We start from the raw sequence: 11,337 nt of genomic DNA, 5'->3' as shown, positions 1-11,337 counted from the left end.
CAATGGAACGCTAAAGCTGATTTTGCGGCCAAGCTGGCTGCTTCCTCTTCTGTTTCCCCCCTTCTACAGATGACAGCAGTTCCTGTTCCCACTAACCCCTTCTCTCCTAATGATGTTGTTTTGCAGGCAGCAGCTGATGCGACTGAGAAAGGAGGTGGGCTGAACACTGTCTCAAGGACACCTCGGGTGTATGGCTTGATGATTCTAATAGACCTGCCATGCCCCATTGTACTTTCCAGTACCTTGCTAAGTTGTCACATGGTCTATACCATGTGTTAAAAGGAGGGATTGTGGATCTTGTAAATAAATATTGGAGTACAGTAGGATTTACTGTTTTTGCTGAATATTTTTGTAAAAGTGTGTGATCTGTATGACTAATAATGTTGGACGCAGTATTTCAGTATCTCCCGTGTCGTATCCCCCGTGTCCCATCGTAGGCCAGAGGGCCCCTTTGAGCACTTGATGATGGACTTCATTGAGTTGACCCCTTGTGAGGAGAACAAGTATTGTTTGGTGATTGTTGACATATTTTCAAAATGGGTTGAAGCTTTTCCTTGAACGAGAGCTTCAGCAGCAGCTGTGGCAAGGCTCTTCTGAGAGAGATCATACCAAGGTGGGGTCTGCCGTAAAAAGCCTCATCCAACAGTGGTCGAGATTTTATGAATGAGATTGCTCAGTCCATGTCAGAGGCTTTGCAGATTTAGTTGAGAACCCATTGTGCCTATCATCCTCAATCTGGGGGTGCAGTAGAACTCGGCAAACCAAACCCTAAAAAATGTATTGTTTAATAAGCTGATTGGCAAAACAAGCCTGAAATGGGTGAAGGTGCTTCCATTGGCGATGATGAGCAATGGAGGCATATCCCACACAGTGACTGGTCTCTCCCCCCATGAGGTGCTGACAGGGCGACCCATGAGAATGACTAACGTGCTATTTCCTCAAAACAGGTTGACATTGCAGGAAATGGAAGAAGACATGGTAGCATACTTTGTCTCACTTAATTAACAGTGTTAAGATTGTCTTCCCACAGGTGAAGGCTTCTCTGCCAACCTATCAGGTGGAACTGAGCATTGTCTGCGCACTGGAGACTTCATGGCAGTAAAAGATTACAGAAGGAAGAGCTGGAAAAATCCTCATTGGAGAGGACCATATCAGGTTTTATTGACCACCCGACTGAGGTAAAAGTAGCTGAGAGGGACACCTGGATTCACGTCTCACACTGCAGACGAGTTCCTGCCCCTGAGGAGGATGGCGGGAGTCCCATCCCTAGGCTGTCTGGCCTTGCTGTCTGGATCTGCACCACTGTGTTGATTGGAACAGTTCGTTGCCCTCCAGTGGGTGACCATTCAGGTGAAGATGAAAGTCCTGAGCCAAAGGAACCACCACACACCCGGAGTAGTGGTCCAGAAGGAGAAGTCAGCCGAAGGAAATGAGAAGTACAAATTCAAGATGAGGGAGGGAATATGTTTCTCTCTCAAGCTGAAATGGTGGGAAATGTCACCTCATATAAGACTTATTGTTGGGTATGTGGGTTGGGTCCTGTGGGAGTAGGTAAGGGGTTGTAGGGGTTCCCTTGGGGGTGAACTTAACTATTCAACTGTCCTCAATATTGTCATTGGCCAATTTCCCCCCAAAGAATCCCGACCCCATTACTTATTTTGCGATGTACAATGCTGTTGTCAGCCTTGTATATCCTAGACCAAACAATTACAGTGACCCACCCATCCCTATAGTAGGATCCCTGGTAGCCCCCTGGTGTATTAGAGGAAATGGAAGTAACCACTTGGGTGAAATTCTTTGTAACTGTACTACGTTGGTTAATGGTAGCAATAACTCCTCTCTTGTGGTACATGATTCTGTTACAGGAACAGCAGGAAATGTGACTTCTGTTTACAATAAGTACAGTGCCTTGCGAAAGTATTCGGCCCCCTTGAACTTTGCGACCTTTTGCCACATTTCAGGCTTCAAACATAAAGATATAAAACTGTATTTTTTTGTGAAGAATCAACAACAAGTGGGACACAATCATGAAGTGGAACGACATTTATTGGATATTTCAAACTTTTTTAACAAATCAAAAACTGAAAAATTGGGCGTGCAAAATTATTCAGCCCCCTTAAGTTAATACTTTGTAGCGCCACCTTTTGCTGCGATAAAAAGCTGTAAGTCGCTTGGGGTATGTCTCTATCAGTTTTGCACATCGAGAGACTGAAATGTTTTCCCATTCCTCCTTGCAAAACAGCTCGAGCTCAGTGAGGTTGGATGGAGAGCATTTGTCAACAGCAGTTTTCAGTTCTTTCCACAGATTCTCGATTGGATTCAGGTCTGGACTTTGACTTGGCCATTCTAACACCTGGATATGTTTATTTTTGAACCATTCCATTGTAGATTTTGCTTTATGTTTTGGATCATTGTCTTGTTGGAAGACAAATCTCCATCCCAGTCTCAGGTCTTTTGCAGACTCCATCAGGTTTTCTTCCAGAATGGTCCTGTATTTGGCTCCATCCATCTTCCCATTAATTTTAACCATCTTCCCTGTCCCTGCTGAAGAAAAGCAGGCCCAAACCATGATGCTGCCACCACCATGTTTGACAGTGGGGAGGGTGTATTCAGGGTGATGAGCTGTGTTGCTTTTACGCCAAACATAACGTTTTGCATTGTTGCCAAAAAGTTCAATTTTGGTTTCATCTGACCAGAGCACCTTCTTCCACATGTTTGGTGTGTCTCCCAGGTGGCTTGTGGCACACTTTAAACAACACTTTTTATGGATATCTTTAAGAAATGGCTTTCTTCTTGCCACTCTTCCATAAAGGCCAGATTTGTGCAATATACGACTGATTGTTGTCCTATGGACAGAGTCTCCCACCTCAGCTGTAGATCTCTGCAGTTCATCCAGAGTGATCATGGGCCTCTTGGCTGCATCTCTGATCAGTCTTCTCCTTGTATGAGCTGAAAGTTTAGAGGGACGGCCAGGTCTTGGTAGATTTTCAGTGGTCTGATACTCCTTCCATTTCAATATTATCGCTTGCACAGTGCTCCTTGGGATGTTTAAAGCTTGGGAAATCTTTTTGTATCCAAATCCGGCTTTAAACTTCTTCACAACAGTATCTCGGACCTGCCTGGTGTGTTCCTTGTTCTTCATGATGCTCTCTGCGCTTTTAACGGACCTCTGAGACTATCACAGTGCAGGTGCATTTATACGGAGACTTGATTACACACAGGTGGATTGTATTTCTCATTAGTCATTTAGGTCAACATTGGATCATTCAGAGATCCTCACTGAACTTCTGGAGAGAGTTTGCTGCACTGAAAGTAAAGGGGCTGAATAATTTTGCACGCCCAATTTTTCAGTTTTTGATTTGTTAAAAAAGTTTGAAATATCCAATAAATGTCGTTCCACTTCATGATTGTGTCCCACTTGTTGTTGATTCTTCACAAAAAAATACAGTTTTATATCTTTATGTTTGAAGCCTGAAATGTGGCAAAAGGTCGCAAAGTTCAAGGGGGCCGAATACTTTCGCAAGGCACTGTATATTGCAAGGAGGCCCAAATGGTACCTATTGGTTGTGTGGCCGATTTTCTTATTATAGTTTACCACCTAATTTGGGAGGGAAGTGTATTGTTGGGTTTGTGGTGCCGGCCATGAGAGTCCTTGGAAAAACTGCAACAGAATTGAGGGTTCTGTTCAGGGAATATCATTAGCCGACCCCTCGTTTTAATAAGCGATCCTTTGCAGATGCCACTAAGGTGCAAACCTCCTCCCGATTCGCTGGTGTTTAGCTGCCCCAAAATGGAGTTGCATGTGCCTTAGATCAAATTCGAAATTTGACTATTAAAGTTGAGAAAACGGAAAATGCTACTAGAGACACCTTGATTGCTCTGAACGAGGAAGTGAAAGCACTCAGCAAGGTCACCCTGCAAAACAGGGAGGCACTTAACTACTTATTGTCTGGTCAAGGAGGTACTGGCGATAAATGCTGGAATTTTGTCCCAGATGTGTCATCAAATGTGACTGATCTTGCTAACTACATTGCCACTGTTGAAAAGTCTCATTCTGGGAAATTAGAGTGGGTGTTTACTGGTTGGCTGCAAGGCCTCTTTGGAGCTTGGGGCTCCCAGATAGCTCAGTGGGTGATAGCTGGAATATTTTGTTTAATGTGTTTAACCATTTTGCTTTGTTGTTGTAAGGCCATTTGTGCTTCCCTGGCAACTCAAGTCTCAGCAACTGTCATGTACTAAAGAAGGTGATACTGATAACTTGCTGTCTCTCCAGAAACTCCCATTTCCCCCTATAATGGATGATAATATGCAATAATTAGTTAGTATCCATGCTTGATTAAGTACCTGAGGGTTTTAAGTTAGGTTGTTAAACGATAGCAACCTTCTAATGCAAAGGGTAATGGAAAAAGGATCAAATATGAAGACAGATTTTTGTCTATTGTTATGCCTATTACATGTAAGAATCAGTATTTACTAAATGCACTCCTGATGATAGACTGAATGTATGTTAAGAAGTCAAAGAAAAATGTGTTATCACATATTTGGATAAAAGGAGGGAGTGTAGTGGAAATGTTTTTTGTCCTCTGTGTGTCTCCAAAATGTGTGACTACATATAGCGTATTGTTTCTTGTTTTTGTGTTAGGATGTTCTGTGACTGCTCTCAGGGAGGGGACTGATAGGTGAACAGAAGGAATGGAATACATAGTTTCTAGGCGTTGGGCCAAAGTAACAATGTGTGCAAGGTCATGATCAATTTGAGCATGAGCATAAAGACTGCTGAAGGGAGAACATCCCTTCAGAGCTTCTGACAGACTTGTACTTTGAGTATTAAGTTTGCTGTAACCTCTCCCGGTAATAATAAAGATCTATTCATTTAACTTCGACTTTGAGTCCTTGATGGTCATTTCTACGACAGCCACCGACTTGACTAAAGTGATCTGCTCAAACGCGCCCATTGGTTCATACCCAGTTAGGAGGCTCTGATGTTGGCTCAGGGGTTTCTCCCTGTTTGTTATTTTGAGAATATGTATGCACTGAGCTTTGTAATATTTTGAGTTGATGAATTGTATACACTTTTTTGTTCTATGGCAAGGGATTTATGAACGTCATGCCATGGTTATGAGTTTAAATCTGTGATATACCAGTGGAGGCTGCTGAGGGGAGAACAGCTCATAATAATGGCCGGAAAGGAGCAAATGGAATGGCATCAAAGACCTGGAAACTATATGTTTGATGTATTTGATACCATGTTAGCTAAATGTAGTAATGAATAAATAGGCTACATTTCTTTAAATGGACAATTCTGTCAATTGATAGCAAAGGTGTCAGCTAGAGATGATGTGCAGGGGCTTGCAGGGATTTGTAGTTTTGCATGATGTCTACTTTGATGCCATTAGCATTTTTAAAACTGAGAGTAAATAGAGCCGGACGTGTTAATAAAACTCACCTTGTCCAAGAGAGATTTACATGGTTATCAAAATGTCACGCCAGGGTCAGCTTAAACAAAACACAGCCCATATTTGAAGTGTTTCTAAAATCCCCTATGGGAAAATCAATGGTGGAAAAACAGTTTTTTTCCTGTTTGACCACTAGGTTTTATGGGTATTATGACACCTCCACTGTGGGGTTCTATAGGCCTAAATCTAATAGCTGTAGTTCACTCTAAAAGTGTTTGATAGACAGATTTATATAGCTTTTGTATTTTGTATTTGTATTTTCTGGATCCATTTGTATATTAAAATCGACTGACACCTTGCAGTAAATTAAACACCTGACTTCCCCATAAAGACAGTTGTCCAGCATCACCTTCCCACCATCTCCCTTGGCTGTAAGACATGTTACTTGTATCTTTTTTTTTTTACACAACTTTTCTTCCTCTCATCTGGAAGCATAAGGTGCTGTCTACACACTAAATATGGTAATGTCACAAATTCAGAGGTTCATGAAAATATGTGATGACCAGTCAACCTGTGAATTTAATCTGTTTCAGTATTCTATAAAAGCAGTTTGGTTGAATGATTCCAGAAGCTACATTGCAGCGGACAACATAACGTTTCTAAATAGGGCGTTGGGCCACCACGAGCAGCCAGAACAGCTTCAATTAACCTTGCCATAGATTTTACAAGTGTCTGGAATTCTATTGGAGGGATACTACACCATTCTTCCACGAGAAATGTAATTATTTGGTGATTTGTTGATGGTGGTGGAAAACGTTGTCTCGGGCACCACTCCAGAATCTCACCTAAGTGATCAATTGGGTTGAGATCTAGTGACTGAGACACACACACACACACACACACACACACACACACACACACACACACACACACACACACACACACACACACACACACACACACACACATTAAACCCCTATGCTCCTTTGAGACCCCTTCTAGCCAAGTCACTGAGATCTCTTCTTCTAGCCATGGTGGCCAACTGGGCATTTTTATAAATAAGCATGGTGGGATGTTAATTAACTTAGGAAACACACCTGTGTGGAAGCACCTGCTTTCAATTTCCTTTGTATCCTCCATTTCAAGTATTTCCTTTACTTTGGCAGTTACCTATACATTTACACTGCCTGATTAAAATGTCGTTGCACAATCATGATTGCAAAAGTTGTATTTCATCCAGTACCCACAAGGGGTCACTTGTGGACTTAAGTAAAAATACAATACATGCCATTTGCTACATACACCACAAAGAGATTCTCTCTGCTTGAGTTACTTCGTTGGACACACAGATAAAAACCCATCACTGCGCTCAAATCAATTAACACCATAACAAAGCAAAAACTCCTTGTCTTAAAACATGGTTGTTGTTTGATTTTATTTATAGATAACAATAAATGGTACAGTCTATTGTATAACAACGCAGGCTGTTGCATGAGAAGGTCCGTACCTTCGAATCTATTTAAACACAAAAATATAAATTGTATGAAATAAAATTTAAATAAACATTTGAACAGTGGATAATTTGTACCGTAATAGCATTAGAATAGGCCTAGATAAAACACAGCACAGGGACAATAAAAAACATCAATATACTGAAATTGACTTCAGAAATAATAAAACACATCAAATGTCCCCCAATAACCTCATATATCCTTCTAAAATGTCTGTATAAGCCTGTATCATTACAACATATATACATTTCAACAAGACTGCGATGTCTCACTAGAACTCCAGCTCCCAGAATCCAAGCCTCCACGTACACATGTCCTGCGAGCAAACCGGACTAAACGTCACATTCATGCGTTTCCCCTGCTTGTGTGTCTGGGAGCGTAATCTTTTCCTTCCGAATACGTTTCTCTCTCGAGAAATATACCCATGACACAGTGGGTTTAATATCAGGAGGTGATCCCGGATTCCCCAGCCGTCCGAATCCAATATCTGGGTGAGGATATTGTTTTCTGTAAATGGTTTTAACTTTCGCTATCTAGCTGAAATAATGTTTGCCAGTTGAGTGTTGGTCTAAAGCTAGGTACGGTGTGTGATCAGATCCAATGTTGTGCATGTTTTCGCTGCCTGAGACATGGTGTGGCTAAATTATGATTATGAAAGACATTTCAACTGATTGTGGCTCGACAGAAAGCTGTGACTGGCTTGTAAACTTAAAAGTTATGACAGTAGGCAACGTTGGGGTTTGAGCATGAATTAAACTAACGTAGGTAACGTTAACTAGCGTGATGGCGCCCGAGGCCGGACAGATGTGTGGTCATTATTTTTTTTCTGATAGTCAACATGAGGCACGCGTCCGGTAAAATAAAACACACTGAAAAAGATTCCATATCGAAAATACGTTTTTTTGTTGTTGTTGTTGTTATTATTAGCTAGCGAGCATGTGTTACTCTCAAACCATCTGCTAAGTGTTGTCCCAGCGGAGACGTTAGTAGTTGCTAACTAGCTAGCTACACAGCTAGTCGATTCTTATGGTCGCTGCAGTATCGAACTTTTTGGTTCAACCCGAGCAAGTTCACATATAAATGTAGTTCTAGATCTGTGTCATTGAAAGCAAGTCTAAGACGCGGTAGATCTGTTGTTTGCGCCATTTTCTACGCTTCTCCTTAAGTTTAGTTTTTGAGTCTTTTACTTTTGATTTTGTACACCAGCTTCAAACACCTGAAAATACTATATTTTTGGTTATTGAAAATATATTTCAGTGGTTAAGATGGTACACGGATTATCTACACTGCTTGTTTTGTCACAAACAGAAATTAGGCTTAGAATTTTAGCTAAATATAAAAAATAAAGGATCCATATTTATTTGGCCATACTGGTATTAGCCCATACAAACGCGCTGAATAACAGGTAGACACCCCCCCCCCCCCCCCCCCCCCACACACACACACAAAAAAAATCAAAAGGAAGTTTGTTCTGAAGTGTCTGTCAATATATATATTGTATGTATGTATGACAGACACTTCAGAACAAACTTCCTTTTGATTTTTTTGTTGTTGCCAAAGGGCACTTAATAAGGGCAAAAAAATAAATAATAATAATACATACTATATATTTCCCCAGTGGAAATCGAATTTGCATAAGACTGTTAAGTGCCAAAGGGCACTTAATAAGAGCACATGATAAAAAAAAAAGAGAGAGAATACAAACATATATATATATATTTATTTTACATGTGCTCTTATTAAGTGCCCTTTGGCACTTAACAGTCTTATGCAAATTAGATTTCCACTGGGGTGTGGACATCGACCTTAGGGTGTTAACATAAAGCTAGGACAATAAACTGAAAATTAACCTACTCACCTTGCCCTCCTCTTACCAAAGTTTTTTGCTTAGCTCATAATTTTCGGGGATTTTGTTCTGTTTGTTCGAAAACCACTGGTCAACAGTAATAACCTATGCATTATGATTCCTGCTATAAAAGTATCTGCCTGTCCCTGTTTTATTGTCGGCTGCTGTGTGTGCAAGCCCCTCTTCACTCATATGACAATATGACCAGCATATGACAATTGTTCAAAATGCAATTGTGGAAAAATAACGTTTTCAAAGCAGCTACTGATCTAGTTAGACAGCAGTCACAGCTTTCTGTGTGTATTTAATGTATATTGGTTCATGGCACCACTTTACAACCAGAGTAAGCTATGTAGTATGGTTTTGAAGTGCCCGCAGAGCTCTCCATTTTCACTTAAGTAGCCTAGACCTAGCACTGGAAAGTTTTGTAGGGCATTACATTTACTGATCAATTAATCAATTAGTCTACATGGCTATCTAGCAACAATGTCATATTTAGTTGGCATACCTGCTAAGTGTTTTGAGTTCACACTTCCTTAGGCGGTGAAAAGGCTAATAATATAGCCTGGGCCTATGCACAAAGATGTCGGCAAATCCATCTCTGAAGAACCCAAAATAAATCTGATCATTCTGGATTCTATAGGTTGCACATCAAAATATCGATCTTGAATTACCTGCATATGTTAGATTAAATAACTTTTTTTAATCATAGGCAATTCCATCTGGGTTGTTGTCATGAATCAAGCCTGTCTATCAGCACAACCCACCCCATTATAGTGCACACTAGAGGTCAACCGATTAACTAGGGCCGATTTTCAAGTTTTCATAACAATTGGTAATCAGGCTTTTTGGATGCCGATTACATTGCAATCCATGAGGAAACTGCGTGGCAGGCTGACCACCTGTTACGCGAGTGCAGCGTCAAAAGGACCTTGTGGCTGCAATGAGCCAAGGTAAGTTGCTAGCTAGCATTAAACTTATCTTATAAAAAACAATCAATCTTCACATAATCACTAGTTAACTACACATGGTTGATGATATTCCTAGGTTAACTAGCTTGTCCTGCTTTGCATGTAATCAATGCGGTGCCTGTTCATTTATCGTCGAATCACAGCCTAATTCAACTTCGCCGAACGGGTGATGATTTAACAAAAGTGCATTTGCGAAAAAAGCACTTTCGATGCACAAATGCACCTAACCATAAACATCAATGCCTTTCTTAAAATCAATACACAGAAGTATATATTTTTAAACCTGCATATTTAGTTAAAATAAATGCATGTTAGCAGGAAATTTGATCTTGGGAAATTGTCACTTCTCGTGCGTTCAGTGCAAGCAGAGTCAGGGTACATGTAACAGTTTGGGCCACCTGGCTCGTTGTGAACTGTTTCTTCCTAATAAAGACCATAATTAATTAGCCAGAATTGTACATAATTCTGACATAACATTGAAGGTTGTGCAATGTAACAGCAATATTTAGACTTATGGTTGCCACCCGTTAAACAAAATATGTAATAGTTCCGTATTTCGCTGAAAGAGTAAACGTTTTGTTTTCGAAATGATCGTTTCCGGATTTGACCATATTAATGGACCAAAGGCTCATAATTCTGTGTGTTATTATAATTAATTCTATGATTTGATATTTGATAGAGCGGTCTGACTGAGTGGTGGTAGGCAGCAGCAGGCTCGTAGGCATTCATTCAAACAGCACTTTACTGCATTTGCGAGCAGCTCTTAGTCATACGTGATGCACAGCGCTGTTTATGACTTCAAGTCTATCAACTCCAGAGATTAGGCTGGCAATACTAAAGTGCCTATAAGAAGATCCAATAGTCAAACGGATATGAAAAACAAATGGTATAGAGAGATAGTTGACACTTCATAATTCCTATAATAACTACAACCTAAAACTTCTTAACTGGGAATATTGAACCACCAGCTTTCATATGTTCTCATGTACTGAGCAAGGAACTTAAATGTTATCTTTTTTTACATGGCACATGTTTTTGCATTATTTAAAACAAATTGAACATGTTTCATTATTTATTTGAGACTACATTTATTTTATTTATGTATTATATTAATTTAAAATAAAAGGGTTTTTGTTCATTCAGTACTGTTGTAATTGTCATTATCACAAATATATATAGAAATCGGCCTCTGCTTTTTTTGGTTGAAAAATCATAGTCGGTCAACTTCATCTCCCCCGCCTCACATCTCTCCCAGTCAAGATCATCTTTGCTCAGTTTGTGTGAATGACATCATGGGTCTTATATACAGCGTGCTCACTCTTATAAAATAGATTACTTCGGCCTCCTGAGTGCCTTAGACCGCTGCAGCACATCATCGCAGTGCTTGATTCATCACTACAGACCCGGGTTCGATCCAAGGCTGTGTCACAACCGGCTGTGACCGGGAGTCCCATAGGGCGGCGCACAATTGGCTCAGCATCGTTTGGCCGGGCGGCTTTACTTAGCTCATTGCGCTTTAGCGATTCCTTGTGGTGGGCTGGGCGCCTGCAGGCTAACTTCGGTCCAACTGACGGTGTTTCCTCTGACACATTGGTGCAGCTGGCTTCCGGGTT

General features: G+C 40.7%; 1 protein-coding gene across 7 annotated transcripts in view; it reads left to right on the top strand.

The window, feature by feature from the left end:
- Positions 1-7,193: 7,193 nt before the first annotated feature.
- The window catches only part of LOC110523973 (CBP80/20-dependent translation initiation factor), a 132,249-nt gene continuing 128,105 nt past the window's right edge, over positions 7,194-11,337 (top strand). For 2 of the 7 annotated variants that reach the window (XM_036977719.1, XM_036977720.1), the window contains exon 1: positions 7,195-7,398. The gene's annotated coding sequence lies outside the window, so the exon portion shown is untranslated. Of the gene's footprint in view, positions 7,399-11,337 lie in introns of all 7 variants that reach the window. The other 5 variants (XM_021603172.2, XM_021603174.2, XM_021603175.2 and 2 more) reach the window with 3 other exon arrangements.

The sequence above is a fragment of the Oncorhynchus mykiss genome, chromosome 5 (genome assembly GCF_013265735.2).
Source record: "Oncorhynchus mykiss isolate Arlee chromosome 5, USDA_OmykA_1.1, whole genome shotgun sequence".
Taxonomy (NCBI): domain Eukaryota; kingdom Metazoa; phylum Chordata; class Actinopteri; order Salmoniformes; family Salmonidae; genus Oncorhynchus; species Oncorhynchus mykiss.
The sequence above is the reverse complement of the archived record's forward strand: the minus strand, read 5'-3'. Positions and strand labels throughout refer to the sequence as shown.